Below are 12,123 nucleotides of genomic sequence, written 5' to 3' on the forward strand. Positions count from 1 at the left end.
ATGTGTGTCACCAGAACAATCCGTTATTTTATGCCATGATATAGTTGATAGTGTACTAGCATCGTTTTAAACCAACCTCCACGTTATTACCTAATATGTTTTATGAGATGTATGTATTTAGACTCTAAATCACATTTCTTGATCCCACACAACCAATTATTTACCTTGTATGTGTGTTCAACAAAAAAGATCAGAATCATGACATAATTTCATGGCGCTTGATCAACACAGACAATCCACAACGAGACACCTTTGGTTAAAAAATAATATGGCACTGGTCTTAGAATGATTTTTTTCTTTCTTTTTGTTCACTGAGATTTTCTTCTAAAAAGTTACAGTTTTAATGTAATTTTTGGTGTGGAAGGTGATCGAAGATCTTTTTTGGTAATTTATCGTATTTGATTGTTTTGTCAAATGAGTCAGAATGATGTAACCTATTCTATTTTGAAATGAATGTAATTTATTGAGCTGTGCGTCCCAACAGGGTCTGGTCTCTTTAGTCAGCCAATGAGATGCAGATCAGGAGCAAGGGGGTGGAGTCTTAAAAAGCCACCAATAGAATGCTACTGGATCTCCCTGGCCTTGTCATCGACACAGTTCATCGCATTACAGTAATGAGCAAAGCTTTAGAATTGCTTATATTGTTCAACAAAAAAAATAGAAAAGAAAAAAAGAATGTTAATTGTATATGTGACATTTTACCCAAAAAATAATTTTAAAAATATGTACTTTTCACTCTAGTATTTCATAACAATATTAAGTTGTTGCTGTGGCAACATAAAGTTGCGATTACTAAAGTTCTGTATTTTTGTAAATTATCTAATCGTTAAGTTTACTTTTTTTCTAGAACACTGCACACATCACTAGATTGTAAAGCAGATTTCAACATTTCTTATTTGTCGTGATTATGACAATTTTCCTTAGCAGCCTCTATAAAGGTGTAACTTTAACACTTAAGATGTAATAGACAAAGTTACCAATGATATTTAGGATGAAATTATAACAAATTATCTATTAATTGAATAGTTAAGATGTACAACTTTTCCCCTGAGAAAGGACCACTGGTTTCATGCACACCAATGGGAAAATATTTATGAATGTAGTTTAAATTGTTTATCATCAGTTAAGGATTGCACTTCTTCTGGTAAAATAAAACATTTCATTATTACTGATGGAACATTTCATTAGGTATGGCAAAGTTACTATACACCAGTAATACAGTAATTCTGTATAATAGTCACTACCAGTTCGTATCACAGAAATAACCTTTGAACATCTTGCATGAAAAAAAAAAGAAAAGTTTTTATTAATAAACGATAACGTACTGAATGTTTCTAGTTATACCGAAAAACACAAAAAATAGTCTGCACATGAGACAAAAATTCAAGTTGTCCTCAAATGGGGTCATGGTTGTGCCCAAGAGAATGGAATTGTGCTGAGAAATGTAATTTATTTAAATTAAATGTGTTGACATTGACTGACTGATGATAAGAGTTAAATATATAAGCACTTGGGTCAGCTGAGCAGACACAGCTTATCCAAACACTTTGCCTTGTCGTTAGTCCATCGTGCTTAAGGTTTTATGTTCCAGCGCTGTTAAAAATAAACTTTTAAAGGCTGTAAACTGGTCTCTGCTGAACAGACTTTTTTGTTTATATATATATATAATGCTAAAATGTAAACTTAAAACTTTTTTTATTTATATACATAAATTAAATTGTTTGAAGTTTTTACTTTTTTGCATTTTTTTTAAAGGTGAGGCCAAAAGGATTGACTGCTGTACAGAAAGCTGTCTTGTGTTCTAAGCCCCGTTCGAATACTTTAACATACCCTTCCTTACTTACTTTCGGATCTAACATTATTTGGTAGGTGTAAGCAACAGTTCTATCACATAGCTTTCCCCAATCCGGCCATGTCAGATTAGGTATTTCTTCAAGGAAGGAAGGAGGAAGGAACGATGCATTTGTTCAAGTATTGGAACAGGGCCTTATTATGTCCTTGTAGAGAGCTTGATGATGAGGGCTGTGGCCAACATGCGATGCTGAATGGTCCCTAAAAGGAATGCCGCTAGGGTTGTATTCATTAGGAAGCAAACGTGCCGAAACAGAAGGGACTAACTGAACTTGTCCAATAAGAAACGCTTGTTTTCGTTTAACATTGCAAAACGTTTCGCTACAGTGTGCACTATTGAATATTACCCAGGTAATGAATTGACTGCTTTGCCATCAGAAATGCAGTATCCCATCTACTTTGCAAAAATATATATATAGAGAGTAAAAGACCCTCATTGGATTTTTAGTTTTCATGTAACCATTTTTCAGTTTTCTTTGTGCGTATAGTTTGTGCTATTTTATGTTACTATAGTCAAATGTTTTGGTTCCAGCAAGATAGTGTAAAATCTATTGAAATAAAGAAAAAATGGAAAGGATGTTTGTTGAAATGACCTTATTTATGTGAATAATGACTGCGATATGCGCTTGTCTTACTTACCTTAGTTGAATGCCCAGACTGTATGTCGCTCTGGAAATATGTATGCTAATGGACAAAATGTAAAAATGAATAATGCTCTTATGGATGTGGTGAATGACAGACATGCTACAACAGGGTTCCCCAACTGGCGGTCCATGGGCCGAATTTGGCCCGCAGCTGATATTATGTGGCCCAACGTTTTCTAAGTAAAACATTTTATTTATTTTTTTATGTTTTATTGTTGGACATAAGACTATAAAAATGACACAAATCAGCTCCAAGTGATTTACAATTTGGAAATCTGTTCCAAAGTATCCCCACACATATAAGGTTTGAAATGACTGTTTTCGTCAAATATTATATCTGTTTGGGTTTCTTGCAGTCAATTTGCAGTCTACAAATGATTTGTAATTATGTTTTTGTAGTACAAAAAGTATACATGCTTTCAAAAATATTTTCTCAGTCCATTGGGTCAGTCTGTACATTTGGAAGTTGATTTTGTGTTAATAGCTTTAGTTTGAACATTCTGACAGTTCTGTGGCAGTTCTTCCGCCATTGAAATGAATGGCTGTCCGTCTGCATGTCAACGTTGATTTAGGGTTTGTAGCATAAATGGTTCAAGAACGGTGGAGGATCCAACATGGAGGTGTGTATGGGCATTGGTAGTTTGGGTCTGTTGGTGGGGAATACAACGCTTTGCTAGTGTGTTTTGAAGCTTTAGGAGGTGGGGGAAAAAAGCTCATGCTATGACGCTTACAGTGCCTTGCGAAAGTATTCGGCCCCCTTGAACTTTGCGACCTTTTGCCACATTTCAGGCTTCAAACATAAAGATATAAAACTGTATTTTTTTGTGAATAATCAACAACAAGTGGGACACAATCATGAAGTGGAATGACATTTATTGGATATTTCAAACTTTTTTTAACAAATCAAAAACTGAAAAATTGGGCGTGCAAAATTATTCAGCCCCTTTACTTTCAGTGCAGCAAGCTCTCTCCAGAAGTTCAGCGAGGATCTCTGAATAATCCAATGTTGACCTAAATGACTAATGATGATAAATACAATCCACCTGTGTGTAATCAAGTCTCCGTATAAATGCACCTGCACTGTGATAGTCTCAGAGGTCCGTTAAAAGCGCAGAGAGCATCATGAAGAACAAGGAACACACCAGGCAGGTCCGAGATACTGTTGTGAAGAAGTTTAAAGCCGGATTTGGATACAAAAAGATTTCCCAAGCTTTAAACATCCCAAGGAGCACTGTGCAAGCGATAATATTGAAATGGAAGGAGTATCAGACCACTGCAAATCTACCAAGACCTGGCCGTCCCTCTAAACTTTCAGCTCATACAAGGAGAAGACTGATCAGAGATGCAGCCAAGAGGCCCATGATCACTCTGGATGAACTGCAGAGATCTACAGCTGAGGTGGGAGACTCTGTCCATAGGACAGCAATCAGTCGTATATTGCACAAATCTGGCCTTTATGGAAGAGTGGCAAGAAGAAAGCCATTTCTTAAAGATATCCATAAAAAGTGTCGTTTAAAGTTTGCCACAAGCCACCTGGGAGACACACCAAACATGTGGAAGAAGGTGCTCTGGTCAGATGCAACAATTGCAACAATGCAAAACGTTATGTTTGGCGTAAAAGCAACACAGCTCATCACCCTGAACACACCATCTCCACTGTCAAACATGGTGGTGGCAGCATCATGGTTTGGGCCTGCTTTTCTTCAGCAGGGACAGGGAAGATGGTTAAAATTGATGGGAAGATGGATGGAGCCAAATACAGGACCATTCTGGAAGAAAACCTGATGGAGTCTGCAAAAGACCTGAGACTGGGACGGAGATTTGTCTTCCAACAAGACAATGATCCAAAACAAAGCAAAATCTACAATGGAATGGTTCAAAAATAAACATATCCAGGTGTTAGAATGGCCAAGTCAAAGTCCAGACCTGAATCCAATCGAGAATCTGTGGAAAGAACTGAAAACTGCTGTTCACAAATGCTCTCCATCCAACCTCACTGAGCTCGAGCTGTTTTGCAAGGAGGAATAGGAAAAAATGTCAGTCTCTCGATGTGCAAAACTGATAGAGACATACCCCAAGTAACTTACAGCTGTAATCGCAGCAAAAGGTGGCGCTACAAAGTATTAATAACTTAAGGGGGCTGAATAATTTTGCACGCCCAATTTTTCAGTTTTTGATTTGTTAAAAAAGTTTGAAATATCCAATAAATGTCGTTCCACTTCATGATTGTGTCCCACTTGTTGTTGATTCTTCACAAAAAAAATACAGTTTTATATCTTTGTTTGAAGCCTGAAATGTGGCAAAAGGTCGCAAAGTTCAAGGGGGCCGAATACTTTCGCAAGGCACTGTAGGTGGATACTCTGGATACAGAATTGTTTGAGCAGCTGAGGTAGATTGTATGGACAAAAACAAATGTTGCTTTTTCCATTTTGCAGTGCCTTCTCACTACATGATAGGTATAGTTCTGACATTACAATTTCACCTTACCTGCTCCAAGTAAGAACACCATCTAGAAAAAATGTAAGGAGAGCCGCACAGTCTAGGAGCTCAGATGCAATACTTGAATAACCTAATATCCAACGTTTCGACAGACAAGTGGTCTTCATCAGGGTATAATGACAAACACTGCAGGGTGACTAGTTTATATCGTGTCAAAGGACACAAGGTCTGTAATCATGGCCGGGTGTGGCCTGATATCATTGGTTAATTCTCAGATGTAAAAATAACATACCAAAAACATGAATGGATAGCATACGATCATAGATACAATTTGGCTACAAAGGCCTACAAACATTTACAATAGCAAAATCACAATGGCTTCAGATCAAAATCTAAATTGAGACCGAAGGGTGCAAGGGTCTTTTAAATTAAAGATCCAGGCAGCCTCTCGTTTTAACAATAAATTGTTGAGGTCACCCGTTCTCCCTGTTAGGGTGACATGTTCAAAGCCGACGTAATGTAGGGACGAAATCGAGTTGTTTGCGTCCAAAAAGTGGGCCGCAACTGGATAAGTCGAGTTTTTGTACCTAATGGTGCTACGATGCTCCGAGATTCGTACTTTTAATTTGTGCTTTGTTTGACACACACAATTTTTATATCTAAGAATTAACCAATGATATCAGGCCACACCCGGCCATGATTACCAGTGATGCCAATTTAGCAATTTTGTTGCTAGATTTAGCCACTTTTCAGACTACCCTGGCAACATTTTTTTCAAAGAGCACCTAGCTACAAATTTAGCTACTTAAAAAAAAAGGATTTGGAACTTTTAGCAACTTTTGAAAAGAGTCCCAAATGCTAAAATGCACGCATTTTCCCTCTAAAAGACACAAATGATTTTCTCTGTCACACACTCAGTCACAACACACGTGCCTGGCTGCAAAAGTGCATTGTGAGTGACGTCAGCAGCAATATCAGCAAATTGCAAATCATTGTTGGCTCACGCAATGACACGACAACGTCATTTAGCAACTTTTAGCAACAAATCAACCTGCCTCTTAACCTGAAAATTAGTTGGCAACACTGATGATTACAGACACCTGTGTGTCCTTTGACACGATATAAACCAGTCACGCTGCAGTGTTTGTCATTATACCCTGATGAAGACCGCTTGTCTGTCGGAAAGTTGGATATTAGGTTATTCAATTATTGCATCTGAGCTCCTAGAGTGTGCGGCTCTCCTTACAATTTTTCAAGCCTAAATAGGTGTGTTTCTTTCGCCTCAAGAAAACTATCTAGAACAATTATGGAGATTGCATTTGACTAGTCTCACAGTTCCAGGCAAGAGAACATTCTAGTCTAGGTATAGAGGTCGCATAACCAGTTTCACAGCTCCAGGCAAGGGAACATTCTAGTCTAGGTATAGAGGTCGCATAACCACTTTCACAATTTTTACAATAGATCCATTATACTGGTGTAAAACGTTGTGATAATCAAGTAAGAACAGTACTGTAATCTGACACATGTTTGTATTACTGTGCAGCTTGTAGTAGGAACCACTATCATTTGATGAGCAAGGTATATCGCAATATCTTTATCTTTTGTCTTTGCAAGCAGTCTATAACAACCGTCATGAGCACACTGTTTTTTCTTTGATGAAAAAACTCGGTATCTGTTACAAAATAACATACACTGCTCAAAAAAATAAAGGGAACACTAAAATATCACATCCTAGATCTGAATGAATGAAATATTCTTATTAAATACTTTTTTCTTTACATAGTTGAATGTGCTGACAACAAAATCACACACAAATGATCAATGGAAATGAAATTTATCAACCCATGGAGGTCTGGATTTGGAGTCACACTCAAAATTAAAGTGGAAAACCACACTACAGGCTGATCCAACTTTGATGTAATGTCCTTAAAACAAGTCAAAATGAGGCTCAGCAGTGTGTGTGGCCTCCACGTGCCTGTATGACCTCCCTACAACGCCTGGGCATGCTCCTGATGAGGTGGCGGATGGTCTCCTGAGGGATCTCCTCCCAGACCTGGACTAAAGCATCCGCCAACTCCTGGACAGTCTGTGGTGCAACGTGGCGTTGGTGGATGGAGCGAGACATGATGTCCCAGATGTGCTCAATTGGATTCAGGTCTGGGGAACGGGCGGGCCAGTCCATAGCATCAATGCCTTCCTCTTGCAGGAACTGCTGACACACTCCAGCCACATGAGGTCTAGCATTGTCTTGCATTAGGAGGAACCCTGGGCCAACCGCACCAGCATATGGTCTCACAAGGGGTCTGATGATCTCATCTTGGTACCTAATGGCAGTCAGGCTACCTCTGGCGAGCACATGGAGGGCTGTGCAGCCCCCCAAAGAAATGCCACCCCAAATGCCACCCCAAGCATCAAGGTATGTGTGTCACCAGAACAATCCGTTATTTTATGCCATGATATAGTTGATAGTGTACTAGCATCGTTTTAAACCAACCTCCACGTTATTACCTAATATGTTTTATGAGATGTATGTATTTAGACTCTAAATCACATTTCTTGATCCCACACAACCAATTATTTACCTTGTATGTGTGTTCAACAAAAAAGATCAGAATCATGACATAATTTCATGGCGCTTGATCAACACAGACAATCCACAACGAGACACCTTTGGTTAAAAAATAATATGGCACTGGTCTTAGAATGATTTTTTTCTTTCTTTTTGTTCACTGAGATTTTCTTCTAAAAAGTTACAGTTTTAATGTAATTTTTGGTGTGGAAGGTGATCGAAGATCTTTTTTGGTAATTTATCGTATTTGATTGTTTTGTCAAATGAGTCAGAATGATGTAACCTATTCTATTTTGAAATGAATGTAATTTATTGAGCTGTGCGTCCCAACAGGGTCTGGTCTCTTTAGTCAGCCAATGAGATGCAGATCAGGAGCAAGGGGGTGGAGTCTTAAAAAGCCACCAATAGAATGCTACTGGATCTCCCTGGCCTTGTCATCGACACAGTTCATCGCATTACAGTAATGAGCAAAGCTTTAGAATTGCTTATATTGTTCAACAAAAAAAATAGAAAAGAAAAAAAGAATGTTAATTGTATATGTGACATTTTACCCAAAAAATAATTTTAAAAATATGTACTTTTCACTCTAGTATTTCATAACAATATTAAGTTGTTGCTGTGGCAACATAAAGTTGCGATTACTAAAGTTCTGTATTTTTGTAAATTATCTAATCGTTAAGTTTACTTTTTTTCTAGAACACTGCACACATCACTAGATTGTAAAGCAGATTTCAACATTTCTTATTTGTCGTGATTATGACAATTTTCCTTAGCAGCCTCTATAAAGGTGTAACTTTAACACTTAAGATGTAATAGACAAAGTTACCAATGATATTTAGGATGAAATTATAACAAATTATCTATTAATTGAATAGTTAAGATGTACAACTTTTCCCCTGAGAAAGGACCACTGGTTTCATGCACACCAATGGGAAAATATTTATGAATGTAGTTTAAATTGTTTATCATCAGTTAAGGATTGCACTTCTTCTGGTAAAATAAAACATTTCATTATTACTGATGGAACATTTCATTAGGTATGGCAAAGTTACTATACACCAGTAATACAGTAATTCTGTATAATAGTCACTACCAGTTCGTATCACAGAAATAACCTTTGAACATCTTGCATGAAAAAAAAAAGAAAAGTTTTTATTAATAAACGATAACGTACTGAATGTTTCTAGTTATACCGAAAAACACAAAAAATAGTCTGCACATGAGACAAAAATTCAAGTTGTCCTCAAATGGGGTCATGGTTGTGCCCAAGAGAATGGAATTGTGCTGAGAAATGTAATTTATTTAAATTAAATGTGTTGACATTGACTGACTGATGATAAGAGTTAAATATATAAGCACTTGGGTCAGCTGAGCAGACACAGCTTATCCAAACACTTTGCCTTGTCGTTAGTCCATCGTGCTTAAGGTTTTATGTTCCAGCGCTGTTAAAAATAAACTTTTAAAGGCTGTAAACTGGTCTCTGCTGAACAGACTTTTTTGTTTATATATATATAATGCTAAAATGTAAACTTAAAACTTTTTTTATTTATATACATAAATTAAATTGTTTGAAGTTTTTACTTTTTTGCATTTTTTTTAAAGGTGAGGCCAAAAGGATTGACTGCTGTACAGAAAGCTGTCTTGTGTTCTAAGCCCCGTTCGAATACTTTAACATACCCTTCCTTACTTACTTTCGGATCTAACATTATTTGGTAGGTGTAAGCAACAGTTCTATCACATAGCTTTCCCCAATCCGGCCATGTCAGATTAGGTATTTCTTCAAGGAAGGAAGGAGGAAGGAACGATGCATTTGTTCAAGTATTGGAACAGGGCCTTATTATGTCCTTGTAGAGAGCTTGATGATGAGGGCTGTGGCCAACATGCGATGCTGAATGGTCCCTAAAAGGAATGCCGCTAGGGTTGTATTCATTAGGAAGCAAACGTGCCGAAACAGAAGGGACTAACTGAACTTGTCCAATAAGAAACGCTTGTTTTCGTTTAACATTGCAAAACGTTTCGCTACAGTGTGCACTATTGAATATTACCCAGGTAATGAATTGACTGCTTTGCCATCAGAAATGCAGTATCCCATCTACTTTGCAAAAATATATATATAGAGAGTAAAAGACCCTCATTGGATTTTTAGTTTTCATGTAACCATTTTTCAGTTTTCTTTGTGCGTATAGTTTGTGCTATTTTATGTTACTATAGTCAAATGTTTTGGTTCCAGCAAGATAGTGTAAAATCTATTGAAATAAAGAAAAAATGGAAAGGATGTTTGTTGAAATGACCTTATTTATGTGAATAATGACTGCGATATGCGCTTGTCTTACTTACCTTAGTTGAATGCCCAGACTGTATGTCGCTCTGGAAATATGTATGCTAATGGACAAAATGTAAAAATGAATAATGCTCTTATGGATGTGGTGAATGACAGACATGCTACAACAGGGTTCCCCAACTGGCGGTCCATGGGCCGAATTTGGCCCGCAGCTGATATTATGTGGCCCAACGTTTTCTAAGTAAAACATTTTATTTATTTTTTTATGTTTTATTGTTGGACATAAGACTATAAAAATGACACAAATCAGCTCCAAGTGATTTACAATTTGGAAATCTGTTCCAAAGTATCCCCACACATATAAGGTTTGAAATGACTGTTTTCGTCAAATATTATATCTGTTTGGGTTTCTTGCAGTCAATTTGCAGTCTACAAATGATTTGTAATTATGTTTTTGTAGTACAAAAAGTATACATGCTTTCAAAAATATTTTCTCAGTCCATTGGGTCAGTCTGTACATTTGGAAGTTGATTTTGTGTTAATAGCTTTAGTTTGAACATTCTGACAGTTCTGTGGCAGTTCTTCCGCCATTGAAATGAATGGCTGTCCGTCTGCATGTCAACGTTGATTTAGGGTTTGTAGCATAAATGGTTCAAGAACGGTGGAGGATCCAACATGGAGGTGTGTATGGGCATTGGTAGTTTGGGTCTGTTGGTGGGGAATACAACGCTTTGCTAGTGTGTTTTGAAGCTTTAGGAGGTGGGGGAAAAAAGCTCATGCTATGACGCTTACAGTGCCTTGCGAAAGTATTCGGCCCCCTTGAACTTTGCGACCTTTTGCCACATTTCAGGCTTCAAACATAAAGATATAAAACTGTATTTTTTTGTGAATAATCAACAACAAGTGGGACACAATCATGAAGTGGAATGACATTTATTGGATATTTCAAACTTTTTTTAACAAATCAAAAACTGAAAAATTGGGCGTGCAAAATTATTCAGCCCCTTTACTTTCAGTGCAGCAAGCTCTCTCCAGAAGTTCAGCGAGGATCTCTGAATAATCCAATGTTGACCTAAATGACTAATGATGATAAATACAATCCACCTGTGTGTAATCAAGTCTCCGTATAAATGCACCTGCACTGTGATAGTCTCAGAGGTCCGTTAAAAGCGCAGAGAGCATCATGAAGAACAAGGAACACACCAGGCAGGTCCGAGATACTGTTGTGAAGAAGTTTAAAGCCGGATTTGGATACAAAAATATTTCCCAAGCTTTAAACATCCCAAGGAGCACTGTGCAAGCGATAATATTGAAATGGAAGGAGTATCAGACCACTGCAAATCTACCAAGACCTGGCCGTCCCTCTAAACTTTCAGCTCATACAAGGAGAAGACTGATCAGAGATGCAGCCAAGAGGCCCATGATCACTCTGGATGAACTGCAGAGATCTACAGCTGAGGTGGGAGACTCTGTCCATAGGACAGCAATCAGTCGTATATTGCACAAATCTGGCCTTTATGGAAGAGTGGCAAGAAGAAAGCCATTTCTTAAAGATATCCATAAAAAGTGTCGTTTAAAGTTTGCCACAAGCCACCTGGGAGACACACCAAACATGTGGAAGAAGGTGCTCTGGTCAGATGCAACAATTGCAACAATGCAAAACGTTATGTTTGGCGTAAAAGCAACACAGCTCATCACCCTGAACACACCATCTCCACTGTCAAACATGGTGGTGGCAGCATCATGGTTTGGGCCTGCTTTTCTTCAGCAGGGACAGGGAAGATGGTTAAAATTGATGGGAAGATGGATGGAGCCAAATACAGGACCATTCTGGAAGAAAACCTGATGGAGTCTGCAAAAGACCTGAGACTGGGACGGAGATTTGTCTTCCAACAAGACAATGATCCAAAACAAAGCAAAATCTACAATGGAATGGTTCAAAAATAAACATATCCAGGTGTTAGAATGGCCAAGTCAAAGTCCAGACCTGAATCCAATCGAGAATCTGTGGAAAGAACTGAAAACTGCTGTTCACAAATGCTCTCCATCCAACCTCACTGAGCTCGAGCTGTTTTGCAAGGAGGAATAGGAAAAAATGTCAGTCTCTCGATGTGCAAAACTGATAGAGACATACCCCAAGTAACTTACAGCTGTAATCGCAGCAAAAGGTGGCGCTACAAAGTATTAATAACTTAAGGGGGCTGAATAATTTTGCACGCCCAATTTTTCAGTTTTTGATTTGTTAAAAAAGTTTGAAATATCCAATAAATGTCGTTCCACTTCATGATTGTGTCCCACTTGTTGTTGATTCTTCACAAAAAAAATACAGTTTTATATCT

At 37.8% G+C, this 12,123-nt stretch overlaps 1 long non-coding RNA gene across 1 annotated transcript; it reads left to right on the top strand.

Moving 5' to 3' along the window:
- On the top strand, positions 1-9,778 carry LOC139413116 (uncharacterized). The gene is made up of 2 exons (XR_011634767.1): positions 1-167; positions 7,351-9,778. It is a non-coding gene; the product is annotated as an uncharacterized lncRNA (long non-coding RNA).
- The last annotated feature ends 2,345 nt before the right edge of the window (positions 9,779-12,123 follow it).

Source organism: Oncorhynchus clarkii, chromosome 7, assembly GCF_045791955.1.
Source record: "Oncorhynchus clarkii lewisi isolate Uvic-CL-2024 chromosome 7, UVic_Ocla_1.0, whole genome shotgun sequence".
Taxonomy (NCBI): domain Eukaryota; kingdom Metazoa; phylum Chordata; class Actinopteri; order Salmoniformes; family Salmonidae; genus Oncorhynchus; species Oncorhynchus clarkii.